Source organism: Cryptomeria japonica, unplaced genomic scaffold (genome assembly GCF_030272615.1).
Source record: "Cryptomeria japonica unplaced genomic scaffold, Sugi_1.0 HiC_scaffold_97, whole genome shotgun sequence".
In the NCBI taxonomy this organism is placed as follows: domain Eukaryota; kingdom Viridiplantae; phylum Streptophyta; class Pinopsida; order Cupressales; family Cupressaceae; genus Cryptomeria; species Cryptomeria japonica.
The window spans coordinates 350,001-365,000 of NW_026728919.1; the positions used below are offsets into that span (position 1 = coordinate 350,001).

General features: G+C 59.9%; 1 non-coding gene across 1 annotated transcript; it reads left to right on the forward strand.

The window, feature by feature from the left end:
* Positions 1 to 11,709: 11,709 nt before the first annotated feature.
* Positions 11,710 to 11,828, forward strand: LOC131864883 (5S ribosomal RNA). The gene has a single exon (XR_009363610.1). It is a non-coding gene; the product is annotated as a 5S ribosomal RNA (ribosomal RNA).
* The last annotated feature ends 3,172 nt before the right edge of the window (positions 11,829 to 15,000 follow it).

The window sequence follows — 15,000 nt, forward strand, 5'->3', positions numbered from 1 at the left end:
CAGTGCCAACCCCTTATCCCGCGGTGCGTCCGACACACAGAAATTTCCAAGGCGGCCAAGGAGCCTCCCCGCATAGCAATCGGGGTGTGAGGTTACGGATGCAGCATTGATAGCAATCGAGGTGTGAGGCGAAGGATGCAGAAGTGAGAGCCGAGGGATGTAGCAGAGATAGCAATCGGGGTGTGTGATGCAGAAGAGATAGCAATCGAGGTGTGCGGTGGGAAGGGCCCAGCAGCCAGAATGCATGAAGCGACGGATGAAGCAGTGATGACAACCGGGCTGTGAGGAGAGGAGGGATGCAGCCAAGAAAGCAATCAGGGCTCGAGGCAAGGGATGCATCAAGGATAGCAATCATGTTGTGAGGCGAGATTCCAAAGGCTAAACGTGAGAGGCTGCAGGGTCGACTCAGAGAGGTCTATGCATGTGAGAGGCTGAAAGCAAGGTCGACTCGGAGCGGTCTATGCATCGGGCGCGCTTGGGGCGACTACCAGTGCCAACCCCTTATCCCGCGACGCGTCCGACAAAGAGAACGTTCCAAGGCGGCAGAGGAGGTTACCAGCCGAAGGATGCAGTAGCAATAACAGGTATAGTTCCGCGGCGGCCGAGAAGACTCACCGCATAGGAATCGGGATGCGAGGCGAGGGATGCGGCGGGAAGGCCCCGACGGCTAAACGGAAGAGGCTGCAGGGCCGCCTCGGAATGGTCCAAGCATCGGATGCGATTGGGACGACTACCAGTGCCAACCCCTTATCCCGCGATGCGTCCGATACACAGATAGTTCCAAGGCGGCCGAGGAGCCTCACCGCATATCAATCGGGGTGCGAGGCGAGGGATGGGGCGGGAAGGCCCCAACGGCTAGACGGAAGAGGCTTCAGGGCCACCTCGGAATGGTCCAAGCATCGGACGCGCTTGGGGCGACTGCCAGTGCCAACCCCTTATCCCGCGATGCGTCCGATACACAGATGGTTCCAAGGCGGCCGAGGAGCCTCACCGCATAGCAATCGGGGGTGCGAGGCGAGGGATGGGGCGGGAAGGCCCCAACGGCTAGACGGAAGAGGCTTCAGGGCCGCCTAGGAATGGTCCAAGCATCGGACACGCTTGGGGCGACTACCAGTGACAGCCCCCTATCCCGCGATGCGTCCGATACGAAGATGGTTCCAAGGCGGCCGAGGAGCCTCACCGCATAGCAATCGGGGTGCGAGGTGGGGGATGCGGCGAGATGGCCCCAACGGCTAGACGGAAGAGGCCACAGGGCCGCGTCGGAATAGTCCAAGCATCGGACGCGCTTGGGGCGACTACCAGTGACAACCCCTTATCCCGCGATGCGTCCGATACGAAGATAGTTCCAAGGCGGCCGAGGAGCCTCACCGCATAGCAATCGGGGTGCGAGGTGGGGGATGCGGCGAGATGGCCCCAACGGCTAGACGGAAGAGGCTGCAGGGCCGCCTCGGAATAGTCCAAGCATCGGACGCGCTTGGGGCCACTACCAGTGACAACCCCTTATCCCGCGATGCGTCCGATACGAAGATAGTTCCAAGGCGGCCGAAGAGCCTCACCGCATAGCAATCGGGGTGCGAGGTGGGGGATGCGGCGAGATGGCCCCAACGGCTAGACGGAAGAGGCCACAGGGCCGCCTCGGAATAGTCCAAGCATCGGACGCGCTTGGGGCGACTACCAGTGACAACCCCTTATCCCGCGATGCGTCCGATACGAAGATAGTTCCCAGGCGGCCGAGGAGCCTCACCGCATAGCAATCGGGGTGCGAGGCGAGGGATGCGGCGAGATGGCCCCAAAGGCTAGACGGAAGAGGCTGCAGGGCTGCCTCGGAATAGTCCAAGCATCGGACGCGCTTGGGGCGACTACCACTGCCAACCCCTTATCCCGCGATGCGTCCGATACACAGATAGTTCCGAGGCGGCCGAGGAGGTGGGGGATGCAGCGAGATGGCCCCAACGGCTAGACGGAAGAGGCTGCAGGGCCGCCTCGGAATAGTCCAAGCATCGGACGCGCTTGGGGCGACTACCAGTGACAACCCCTTATCCCGCGATGCGTCCGATACACAGATAGTTCCGAGGCGGCCAAGGAGCCTCACCGCATAGCAATCGTGGTGCGAGGTGGGGGATGCGGCGAGATGGCCCCAACGGCTAGACGGAAGAGGCTGCAGGGCCGCCTCGGAATGGTCCAAGCATCGGATGCGCTTGGGGCGACTACCACTGCCAACCCCTTATCCCGCGATGCGTCCGATACACAGATAGTTCCAAGGCGGCCGAGGAGCCTCACAGCATAGCAATCGGGGTGCGAGGCGAGGGATGCGGCGAGAAAGCCCCAACGGCTAGAGGGAAGAGGCTTCAGGTCCGCCTCGGAATGGTCCAAGCATCGGACGCGCTTGGGGCGACTACCAGTGACAACCCCTTATCCCGCGACGCGTCCGATACACAGATAGTTCCAAGGCGGCCGAGGAGCCTCACCGCATAGCAATCGGGGTGCGAGGCGAGGGATGCGGCGAGAAGGACCCAACGGCTACACGGAAGAGGCTTCGGGGCCGCCTCGGAATGGTCCAAGCATCGGACGCGCTTGGGGCGACTACCAGTGACAACCCCTTATCCCGCGACGCGTCCGATACACAGATAGTTCCAAGGCGGCCGAGGAGCCTCACCGCATAGCAATCGGGGTGCGAGGCGAGGGATGCGGCGAGAAGGACCCAACGGCTACACGGAAGAGGCTTCGGGGCCGCCTCGGAATGGTCCAAGCATCGGACGCGCTTGGGGCGACTACCAGTGACAACCCCTTATCCCGCGACGCGTCCGATACACAGATAGTTCCAAGGCGGCCGAGGAGCCTCACCGCATAGCAATCGGGGTGCGAGGCGAGGGATGCGGCGAGAAGGACCCAACGGCTAGACGGAAGAGGCTTCGGGTCCGCCTCGGAATGGTCCAAGCATCGGACGCGCTTGGGGCGACTACCAGTGACAACCCCTTATCCCGCGACGCGTCCGATACACAGATAGTTCCAAGGCGGCCGAGGAGCCTCACCGCATAGCAATCGGGGTGCGAGGCGAGGGATGCGGCGAGAAGGACCCAACGGCTAGACGGAAGAGGCTTCGGGTCCGCCTCGGAATGGTCCAAGCATCGGACGCGCTTGGGGCGACTACCAGTGACAACCCCTTATCCCGCGACGCGTCCGATACACAGATAGTTCCAAGGCGGCCGAGGAGCCTCACCGCATAGCAATCGGGGTGCGAGGCGAGGGATGCGGCGAGAAGGACCCAACGGCTAGACGGAAGAGGCTTCGGGTCCGCCTCGGAATGGTCCAAGCATCGGACGCGCTTGGGGCGACTACCAGTGACAACCCCTTATCCCGCGACGCGTCCGATACACAGATAGTTCCGAGGCGGCCGAGGAGCCTCACCGCATAGCAATCGGGGTGCGAGGCGAAGGATGCGGCGAGAAGGACCCAACGGCTAGACGGAAGAGGCTTCGGGTCCGCCTCGGAATGGTCCAAGCATCGGACGCGCTTGGGGCGACTACCAGTGACAACCCCTTATCCCGCGACGCGTCCGATACACAGATAGTTCCAAGGCGGCCGAGGAGCCTCACCGCATAGCAATCGGGGTGCGAGGCGAGGGATGCGGCGAGAAGGACCCAACGGCTAGACGGAAGAGGCTTCAGGGCCGCCTCGGAATGGTCCAAGCATCGAACGCGCTTGGGGCGACTACCAGTGACAACCCCTTATCCCGCGACGCGTCCGATACACAGATAGTTCCGAGGCGGCCGAGGAGCCTCACCGCATAGCAATCGGGGTGCGAGGCGAGGGATGCGGCGAGAAGGACCCAACGGCTAGACGGAAGAGGCTTCAGGGCCGCCTCGGAATGGTCCAAGCATCGGACGCGCTTGGGGCGACTACCAGTGACAACCCCTTATCCCGCGACGCGTCCGATACACAGATAGTTCCGAGGCGGCCGAGGAGCCTCACCGCATAGCAATCGGGGTGCGAGGCGAGGGATGCGGCGAGAAGGACCCAACGGCTAGACGGAAGAGGCTTCAGGGCCGCCTCGGAATGGTCCAAGCATCGGACGCGCTTGGGGCGACTACCAATGACAACCCCTTATCCCGCGACGCGTCCGATACACAGATAGTTCCGAGGCGGCCGAGGAGCCTCACCGCATAGCAATCGGGGTGCGAGGCGAGGGATGCGGCGAGAAGGACCCAACGGCTAGACGGAAGAGGCTTCAGGGCCGCCTCGGAATGGTCCAAGCATCGGACGCGCTTGGGGCGACTACCAGTGACAACCCCTTATCCCGCGACGCGTCCGATACACAGATAGTTCCGAGGCGGCCGAGGAGCCTCACCGCATAGCAATCGGGGTGCGAGGCGAGGGATGCGGCGAGAAGGACCCAACGGCTAGACGGAAGAGGCTTCAGGGCCGCCTCGGAATGGTCCAAGCATCGGACGCGCTTGGGGCGACTACCGTTGCCAACCCCTTATCCCGCGATGCGTCTGATACACAGATAGTTCCGAGGCGGCCGAGGAGCCTCACCGCATAGCAATCGGGTTGCGAGGCAGATTATTGGGAAGGGAACCCCCTGGGATGCGGCTCAAGCAGTGCCCAAAGGGACTGGAATGCGGAATCACATCGAGAGACCCAAATGCTATACGAGGGCTCAAATCGAATTATCGATTTGGCCACGACATGGACGCATCGGAACGACTACCTTTGCCGAACCACTCGCAATTGCATCCATACCGAAACCAATAGACATTTCCGTTAGAGCCCTCGCATAGCATTCGGGAATCTCGCATGCCCCTCTAAATCGACCAATGCTGGCGCTCAATGAAAATCCGAGCGCTACCACCGTTCGAGCGCCAGCATTGGTCGAGTTAGAGGGGCACGGGGGAGAATGCTCCAGTCAACACCTCCCCTATATAAGTTATTTGTCCGATTCTCGCACAACCGTAGTCTGCCTCGTCGAATCAAACAACGGTCCCAGATTCCGACTTCCGTTCCGTAGAGACCCAAAAGCTAGATGGAGGCTCGCAAGAAAGAGAGTCGGCGCATAGCAATCGGGTTTCTCGAACGTTTAGGGACCGAGCTCACTTGCGGATAGGGCAAAATCCGCCAAGCAACCCAAAAGCTAGACGGGGGCTCGAATCGAATCGCCTAGGCGGCCACAACAACGACGTGTTGGATCGACTACCAGTGCCAAACCATTCAGCAAGACTAGTCTGTGTCGAGGCCGGATAGAGATTCTCAGAGAGCGCCCGCATAGCATTTAGGAGACCTGCCGCGTCCCTCACACTCGACAAATGGTGGTGCACGTTTATAAATCCGAGCGATCCCAACCCTTTCAAGCACCAACATCGGTCGAGATAGAGGGGCACGGAGGGGGCTGCGTGAGACAACACAGTCCCCTATATAAGTTATTTGTCCGATTCTCACACATCCGAAGAATGGTCATCAAATCGGACAACAGCCCAAACTTCCGACTTCCGTCCCAGAAAGCCCAAGAGCTATCTAAAACGTTCATGGCCGGAACTCGATCGCGGCTATACCAGTCCGCCAAGCAACCCAAAAGCTAGACTGGAGCTCTAGTCGAATCACCTCTGTGGCCATTGCAAGGACGTGTTGGAGCGACTACCATTGCCGAACCATTCCGCAGGTCGAGTCCATACCAAGGCCGCATAGAGATTCACGATGAGCTCCTGCATAGCAATCAGGAGACTTGCCGTGTCCATCACAATCGATAAATCCTGGTGCAAGATTTTTGCATCCGAGCGCTCCAACCAGTCGAGCACCAGCATCAATCGACATAAACGGGCACGGGGGGAGGATGCTCGAGAACACTACCTCCCCTATATAAGTTATTTGTCCGATTCTCAAGCAGCCGAAGTCTGGTCATCGAATCGGGTCAAAGACCACAACTTCCGACTTTACCCACAATGCAAGTCATCGAATCGAACATCGGCCCCCGAGTCGGACTCCATGCGTATGTCAGGTCATCGGACCCAAATTCCGCCTTCCTGCGCATGGCGGGCCATCAATATCAACTCGGTCATCGGACCCAAACTCCGCCTTTTTGCGTATGGCACGCCTTCAAATCGGTCATCGGACCCAAATTCCGCCTTCCTGTGCATGGCGGGCCATCAACATCAACTCGGTCATCGGACCCAAATTCCGCCTTTCTGCGCATGGCACGCCATCAACTCGGTCATCGGACCCAAATTCCGCCTTCCTGCGCATGGCAGGTCATCGGACACAAATTCAGACCTCGCCAATATGCCTACGTATCGAATCGGTCATCGGACCCAACTTCCGACTTCATCCATACTGTAGGGTCTTTGAGGTTGGCGCGGTGCGCTCAACCCAGGGAGTCGACCCATCGAAGCATACACCTCCCCTATATAAGCTATTTGTCCGATTCCCACACCTGTGTAGTTTGCACCTCTGACCAGGACATCGACCCCAACTTCCGAACTCGACTGCAACGACGGCACCAGCGCCTTGGTGCGCACCTTGCGACGCACAGTCCCAACATTCGCCTTCCTGCACATGGCAGGTCATCGGACCCAAATTCCGACCTCGCGAGTATGCCTACATATCGAATCGGTCATCGGACCCAACTTCCGACTTCATCCATACCGTAGGGTCTTTGAGGTTGGCGCGGTGCGCTCAACCCGGGGAGTCGACCCAACGAAGCATACACCTCCCCTATATAAGCTATTTGTCCGATTCCCACACCTGTGTAGTTTGCACCTCCGATCAAGACATCGACCCCAACTTCCGAACTCGCCTCCAACGACCGAACCAGCGCCTTGGTGCGCACCTTGCAACGCACAGTGCCAACATTCGCCTTCCTGCACGTGGCAGGTCATCGGACCCAAATTCCGACCTCGCGAGTATGCCTACATATCGAATCGGTCATCGGACCCAACTTCCGACTTCATCCATACCGTAGGGTCTTTGAGGTTGGCGCGGTGCGCTCAACCCGGGGAGTCGACCCAACGAAGCATACACCTCCCCTATATAAGCTATTTGTCCGATTCCCACACCTGTGTAGCTTGCACCTCCGATCAGGACATCGACCCCAACTTCCGAACTCGACTAAAAAGACCGCACCAGCGCCTTGGTGTGCACCTTGCAACGCACAGTGTCAACATTCGCCTTCCTGCACATGGCAGGTCATCGGACCCAAATTCCGACCTCATGAGCATACCTACTAATCGAATCGGTCATCGGACCCAACTTCCGACTTCATCCATACCGTAGGGTCTTTGAGGTTGGCGCGGTGCGCTCAACCTGGGGAGTCGACCCATCGAAGCATACACCTCCCCTATATAAGCTATTTGTCCGATTCCGACACCTGTGTAGTTTGCACCTCCGCTCAGGACATCGACCCCAACTTCCGAACTCGCCTGCAACGACCGAACCAGCGCCTTGGTGCGCACCAAAAGTGCGCACTTTTGGAGGGCACTTTTGTGCGCTCCAAAGGTGCGCACTTTTGGAGGGCACTTTTCTGCGCTCCAAAGGTGCGCACTTTTGGAGGGCACTTTTTGGAGGGCACTTTTCTGCGCTCCAAAGGTGCGCACTTTTGGAGGGCACTTTTTGGAGGGCACTTTTCTGCGCTCCAAAGGTGCGCACTTTTGGAGGGCACTTTTTGGAGGGCACTTTTCTGCGCTCCAAAGGTGCGCACTTTTGGAGGGCACTTTTTGGAGGGCACTTTTCTGCGCTCCAAAGGTGCGCACTTTTGGAGGGCACTTTTTGGAGGGCACTTTTCTGCGCTCCAAAGGTGCGCACTTTTGGAGGGCACTTTTTGGAGGGCACTTTTCTGCGCTCCAAAGGTGCGCACTTTTGGAGGGCACTTTTCTGCGCTCCAAAGGTGCGCACTTTTGGAGGGCACTTTTTGGAGGGCACTTTTCTGCGCTCCAAAGGTGCGCACTTTTGGAGGGCACTTTTGTGCACTCCAAAGGTGCGCACTTTTGGAGGGCACTTTTCCTGTGCTCCAAAGGTGCACACCTAGGTGAGCACCTTCGACCACACCTTGTAGCACACCAAACTCTGACTTTCGACTTCATCCGCAATGCAGGGTCTTTGAGGTTGGCGCAATGCGCACAACCAGGGGAGTCGACCCATCAAACCCAACACCTCCCCTATATAAGCTATTTGTCTGATTCTCATACATGCGTAGCCTGCAGGAGCAATTAGGACATCGACCCCAACTTTCGGCTTCTAAACGAAAACAAGGTCTTTGAGGTTGGTGTAATGCGAACAACTAGGGGAGTCAACCCATCAAACCCAACACCTCCCCTATATAAGCTATTTGTCTGATTCTCATACATGTGTAGTCTACAGGAGCAATTAGGACATCGACCCCAACTTTTGACTTCTTAACGAAAACAAGGTCTTTGAGGTTGACGTAATGCGCACAACCAGGGGAGTCGACCCATCAAACCCAACACCTCCCCTATATAAGCTATTTGTCCGATTCTCATACATGTGTAGCCTGCAGGAGCCATTAGGACATTGACCCCAACTTTTGACTTCTTAACGAAAACAAGGTCTTTGAGGTTGGCGTAATGCGCACAACCAAGGGACTTGACCCATCAAACCCAACACCTCCCCTATATAAGCTATTTGTCTGATTCTCATACATGTGTAGCCTGCAACAACGATTAGGACATCCACCCCAACTTCTGAATTCGTCTGCGTTGACCGCACCAAAGGTGCACGCCTTGGTGCTCACCAAAATCCGACTTCCGACTTCTTCTGCTATGCGGGGTCTTTGAGGTTGGCGCAGTGCGCACAACCAGGGGAGTCAACCCACCGAATGCAACACCTCCCCTATATAAGCTATTTGTCTGATTCTCATACATGCGTAGACTGCAGCAATGATTAGGACATCCACCCCAACTTTTGACTTCTTAAACAAGACAGGGTCTTTGAAGTTGGTGCAGTGCACACAACCAGGGGAGTCGACCCATCAAACGCAACACCTCCCCTATATAAAGCTATTTGTCCGATTCTCATACGTGTAGTCTGCAGCAGCGATTAGGACATTGACCCCAACTTCCGAATTCGTTTGCATTGACCGCACCAAAGGTGCACGCCTTGGTGTGCACCCTGGAGTGCACTTTGGTGCTCACCTCGGTGCACACTTTGGTGTGCACCTCGGTGTGCACCAAAGGTGCGCACCTTGGAGCGCACCAAAGGTGTACACTTTGGAGCGCACCACATAGGGTCTTTGAGAGGTTGGCGCAGTGCGCACACCAAGGTGGGTGTTGAGGTGCGTGCCGAGGTGGGTGGGTGCTAGGGTGCGCTCCATGGTGGGTGCCAGGGTGGGTGCGTGCTAGGGTGGATTCCAAAGAGGGTCATAGGGTGGGTGCCAAGGTGGGTTGGTGATATAGTGGGTTCAAAGGTGGGTACTAGGGTGGGTTCCAAGGTGGGTCACAAGTTGGGTGCCAGGATGCGTGGGTGTTAGGTTGGGTGCCAAGGTGGGCTCCTGCGTGGGTGGGTGCTAGGGTGGGTTTCAAGGTGGACGCGAGGGCGGGTGCCAAGGTGGGTAACAAGTTGGGTGTTAGGATGGGTGAGTGCTAGAGTGGGTGCCAAGGTGGGTGGGTGCTAAGGTGGATGCCAAGGTGGTTCACAGGGTGGGTGGGTTCTAGGGTGAGTTCCAAGGTGGGTCACAGGTTCAGTGCTAGGGTGGGTGTCAAGGCGGGTGTCGAGGTGCCTGGGTGCTAGGGTGTGGATGCCAATGTGGGTCATAGGGTGGGTACTAGGGTGGGCTGCAATGTGGGTGCCAAGGTGGGTAACATGCTCGGTGGGTTCTAAATTGGGTGCCAGGGTGGGTGTGCACCCACCTTGCCCGAGGTGGGTGCCAAGGTGCCAGTGTGGGTGGGTGCTAAGGTGGATGCCAAGGTGGGTGAGAAGGTGGGTGATAGGTTGAGTGGTAGGATGGGTGGGTGCCAAGATGGGTCACAGGGTGGGTGCAAGGGTGGGTAGGTGCTAGGGTTGGTGTCAGGGTGGGTGGGTGCTAGGTTGGGTTCCAAGGTGGGTGCGAGGGTGAGTGTCAAGGTGGGTCACAGGTTAGGTGCTAGGATGGGTGAGTGCTAGGGTGCAAAGGTGCCAGGGTGGGTGCTAGGATGGGTCGATGCTAGGGTGAGTGGCAAGGTGGGTCCACAAGTGTCAAGGTGGGTGCCGAGGTGGGTGCCAAGTCGGCGACTGCTATGGTGGATGCCAAGGTGGGTCACGGGGTGGGTGCCAAGTTGCTAGGTTGGGTTCCAAGGTGGGTGCCAACGTGGGTGCTAGGGTGCGTGGGTTAAAGGGTGTGTCACAACGTGGGTGCCAGGATGGGTGCGCACCCACACTGGCCAAGACGGGTGCGGGTGCAAGGTTGGGTTCCAAGCCCGGTCACAGGCTGGGTGCTAGGATGGGTGGGTGCCAAGGTGGGCACCAGGGTGGGTGCACCCACCCTGGCCAAGGTGGGTCACGGGGTGGGTCCTAGGGTGGGTAACGGGGTGGGTACTAAGGTGCGTGCCAAGGTGGGTCATAGGGTGGGTGCCAAGGTGGGCACCAGGGTGGGTGTGCACCAACCCTAGCCAGGGTAGGTCACGGGGTGGTTGTCGGGGTGGGCGTCAAGGAGCCAAGGTGGGTGGCAAGTAGCCAAGTTGCGTGCCAAGGTGGGTGTCGGGGTGGGTGCCAAGGATCCAAGGTGGGTGCCAAGGAACCAAGGTGGGTGTCTGGGTGGGTGCCGAGGTGGGAGCCAGGGTGGGTCCCAAGGTGAGTGCAAAGGTGGGTGCCAGGGTCAAGGTGAGTGCCAATGTGGGTTCCAAGGTGCCAGGGTCAGGGTGAGTGCCAATGTGGGTTCAAAGGTGCTAAGTTGGGTGCGAGGTTGGGTGCGAGGGTGGGTGGGTGCCAAGGTGTGCTAGGTGGAAGCCCGGGTGGGTCGGCATCCCATGGGTGTCGAGTTGGGTGCCTGATGGGTGCTTCTTGTCAAGTTTTAGTCGTCGGGACTCATTTCGAGCCTTAGAGGTCGTTTCTTGTCCGGTTGCCCTGTCTTCGACCTGGGAACCCAATTTTGGTCCTCGGGTCCCATTTTTTTTTGTCTCGCATCCCACTTTTGGCCTGTGGCCTTTTCGGGGTCGATTCTCGTTTTGGGCATCAGAGCATGTTTCTTCTCCTAAAACCCAATATTTGTTTATTAAGTCTCGGAACACATTTTTGTTCTCGTGGACCCATCATGGGTCTTGGAACGCATTTGTGGTCCTTGGGTCCCATTTTGCATCCCGAAACTTGTGTTTTGGTGCTTGATCCCTATTTTGGGTGCCCACCTTGCACCAAGTGCGCACCCGGGGCAAACCGAGCGCCTTGGTGCACCGGGGCAAGATCGAGCGTGCACCCGAGGCGCCCCGAACATGCACCAAGGTGCACTCGGCCCACATGTGAGCGCAGGTCGTTGCGCCCGAGGTGGTGTGTGGGCACCGCGTTGCAGACGGGACACTGCACGCACACGACGCCCCCTCCAGGTGCACGCACGTAGGCCGGGCCGGGTGCACACCCGACGCCCTAGCAAGGTGCGCGCACCCGGGCAGGGCTCACACTTGGCGAACGGGGCGCACTTCGCGAGGGAGGGTGTGCACCTCGACGGGGGTGGGTGGCCGGGGTGGATTCGCACGTGGGTCGCGGTTTGCTAAGTACACACTGCGACAAGCTCATAACGGGTGCGATCATACCAGCATTAGTGCACCAGATCCCATCAGAACTCCGCAGTTAAGCGCGCTTGGGCCGGAGTAGTACTGGGATGGGTGACCTCCCGGGAAGTCCCGGTGTTGCACCCTTTTTTAGTTTTTCGCCGGGCGTCGCAATGCTATTTGAATAAACCTTTTGCCCGTTTGCGTTCTCGTCGGGGCCGGGCCGGGCCGGGGTGCGCTGCCCGCACTACCGCGCGCGCGGGGGCGACACCGAGCGCGCACCCGAGGCGCCCCGAGCACACAGGCCACGGTGCAACCCGGGCGTTGTGCGCGCACCCCGGTGCGCCCGAGGTGCTGCGCGCGCACCCAGGTGAAATCGGTGTGCACCTCGGCCAGTGCGCGCTCGGTCGAGTCGCGCACGTTGGCCAAGGTGCACGGTGATGTTTCTTACTCTAAGGTTCCGCACCAGACGCCCGGGACAGGTGAGCGAAGCTGGGCGGGGCCGGGTGCGCGGCCGGGGCAGGTGCACGCAGCTGGAGAGAGCTTTGGAGCACACTTCGGAGCGCACCAATGATGCGCTCCATTCAAAAGTTTCCTGAAAAGGCAAAAAAAGTTGAGATTATAGAATTTCCCACTTGAGAGATTGTAAAAAAAAAAAATTTAAAATGAAGGAAACGCGGGTGCCAAGGTGTGCGCAGCCCAGCCAAGGTGTGCGCACCAAGGCGCCCACCCTGGCGAAGGTGCACGCAAGGTGCGCACCCGAGGCAAACCGGACAATTAACCCAACTTTCGACTTCGCGCGCACCTTGGAGCGCACTTCGGAGCGCTCCTTGGTGCGCACCAATCTTGGGCACCTCGGAGTGCACCATGGCGCCCACCAAGGTGCGCACCCGGGGCAAACCGAGCTCCGACTTCGTGCGCACCTTGGAGCGCACGAAAGGTGCGCACCATGGCGCCCACCAAGGTGCGCAGCCCAGCCAAGGCGTGCGCATCAAGGTGCGCACCCTGGCGAAGGTGCGCACCCGGGGCAAACCGAGCTCCGACTTCGTGCGCACCTTGGAGCGCACAAAAGGTGCGCAACCCAGCCAAGGTGTGCGCACCCCGGTCAAACCGAGCTCCGAATCGTGCGCACCAGAGGTGCACGCCATCGTGCGCACCTTGGAGCACACTTCGGAGCCCTCCTTGGTGCGCGCCGATGTTGCGCACCTCGGAGCGCACCCGGGGAAAACAATGCAATTAACCCGACTTTCGACTTCGTGGGCACCTCGGAGCGCTCTCGGGTTCGCACCTCGGAGCACACCGAGGTGCGCACCTTTGATGCGCTGCCTTCACCAATTTCCAGAAAAGGCAAGAAAACATTGAGAAGGTGTGCGCACCGAGGTGCCCACCCTGGCGAAGGTGCACGCGAGGTGCGCACCCGGGGCAAACCGGGCTCCGACTTCGTGCACGCCGCACCTTGGAGCACACTTCGGAGCGCTCCTTGGTGCGCACCAGGGCGCGCAACCCAGCCGAGGTGCCCACCCCGGCGAAGGTGCACGCGAGGTGCGCACCCGGGGCAAACCGGGCTCCGACTTCGTGCACGCCATGGTGCCCACCGCGGCGAAGGTGCACGCGAGGTGCGCACCCGGGGCAAACCGGGCTCCGACTTCGTGCACGCCGCACCTTGGAGCACACTTCGGAGCGCTCCTTGGTGCGCACCATGGTGCCCACCAGGGCGCGCAACCCCGCCGAAGGTGCACGCGAGGTGCGCACCCGGGGCAAACCGGGCTCCGACTTCGTGCACGCCGCACCTTGGAGCACACTTCGGAGCGCTCCTTGGTGCGCACCATGGTGCCCACCAGGGCGCGCAACCCCGCCGAAGGTGCACGCGAGGTGCGCACCCGGGGCAAACCGGGCTCCGACTTCGTGCACGCCATGGTGCGCACCGCGGCGAAGGTGCGCACCCGGGGCAAACCGGGCTCCGACTTCGTGCACGCCGCACCTTGGAGCACACTTCGGAGCGCTCCTTGGTGCGCACCAGGGCGCGCAACCCAGCCGAGGTGCCCACCCCGGCGAAGGTGCACGCGAGGTGCGTACCCGGGGCAAACCGGGCTCCGACTTCGTGCACGCCGCACCTTGGAGCACACTTCGGAGCGCTCCTTGGTGCGCACCATGGTGCCCACCAGGCCGCGCAACCCAGCCAAGGTGTGCGCACCAAGGTGCACGCGAGGTGCGCACCCGGGGCAAACCGGGGTCCGACTTCGTGCACGCCGCACCTTGGAGCACACATCGGGGCGCTCCCGGGTTCGCACCGGCGTTGCGCACCGTGGTGGGCACCTCGGAGCACACCAAGGTGGGCAGCGAGGTGCGCACCTTTGATGCGATGCCTTCACTAATTTCCATAAAAGGCAAAAAAAAAACGAGATTTTAAAATTTCCGTTTTGAAAGATAGTGAGAAAAAGGGAATGCTGGTGCCATCTTGAGCCCGCCCTGGTGCGCAGCCCAGCCAAGGTGTGCGCACCAAGGTGCCCACCCTGGCGAAGGTGCGCGCCCGGGCAATTAACCCAACTTCCAACTTCGCGCGCGCCAGGGTGGGAGCGCACCCAACAACCGGGCCTGGGAAGAGCCAATGCGAGAAACCCCACCAAACGCTCTGACAAAAAAAGAGGGGGCGCTCCAGTAACCCCGCTTCGGAGCGCACCCTGGGCAAACCCAGCCAAGGTGCCCACCCCGGCCAAGGTGCAGGCGAGGTGCGCACCCGGGGCAAACCGGGCTCCGACAACGTGCACGCCGCACCTTGGAGCACACTTCGTAGCGCTCCCGGGTGCGCACCTCAGAGCACACCAAGGTGGGCAGCGAGGTGCGCACCTTTGATGCGCTGCCTTCACTAATTTCCAGAAAAGGCAAAAAAAAAAGGAGATTTTAAAATTTCCGTTTTGAAAGATAGTGAAAAAAACGGAACGCGCGTGCCATCTTGAGCCCGCCCTGGTGCGCAGCCCAGGTAAGGTGCCCACCCTGGCAAAGGTGCGCACCCGGGCAATTAACCCTACTTCCGACTTCGTGCGCGCCAGGGTGGCAACCGGGCCTCGGAAGAGCCAATGCGAGAAACCCCACCAAACGCTCCGACAAAAAAAGAGGCGGCGCTCCAATAACCCCGCTTCGGAGCGCAGCCGGGGCAAACCCAGCCAAGGTGCCCACCCCGACGAAGGTGCACGCGAGGTGCGCACCCGGGGCAAACCGGGCTCCGACAACGTGCACGCAGCACCTTGGAGCACACTTCGAAGCACTCCCGGGTGCCCACCGGCGTTGCGCACCGTGGTGGGCAGCGAGGTGCGCACCT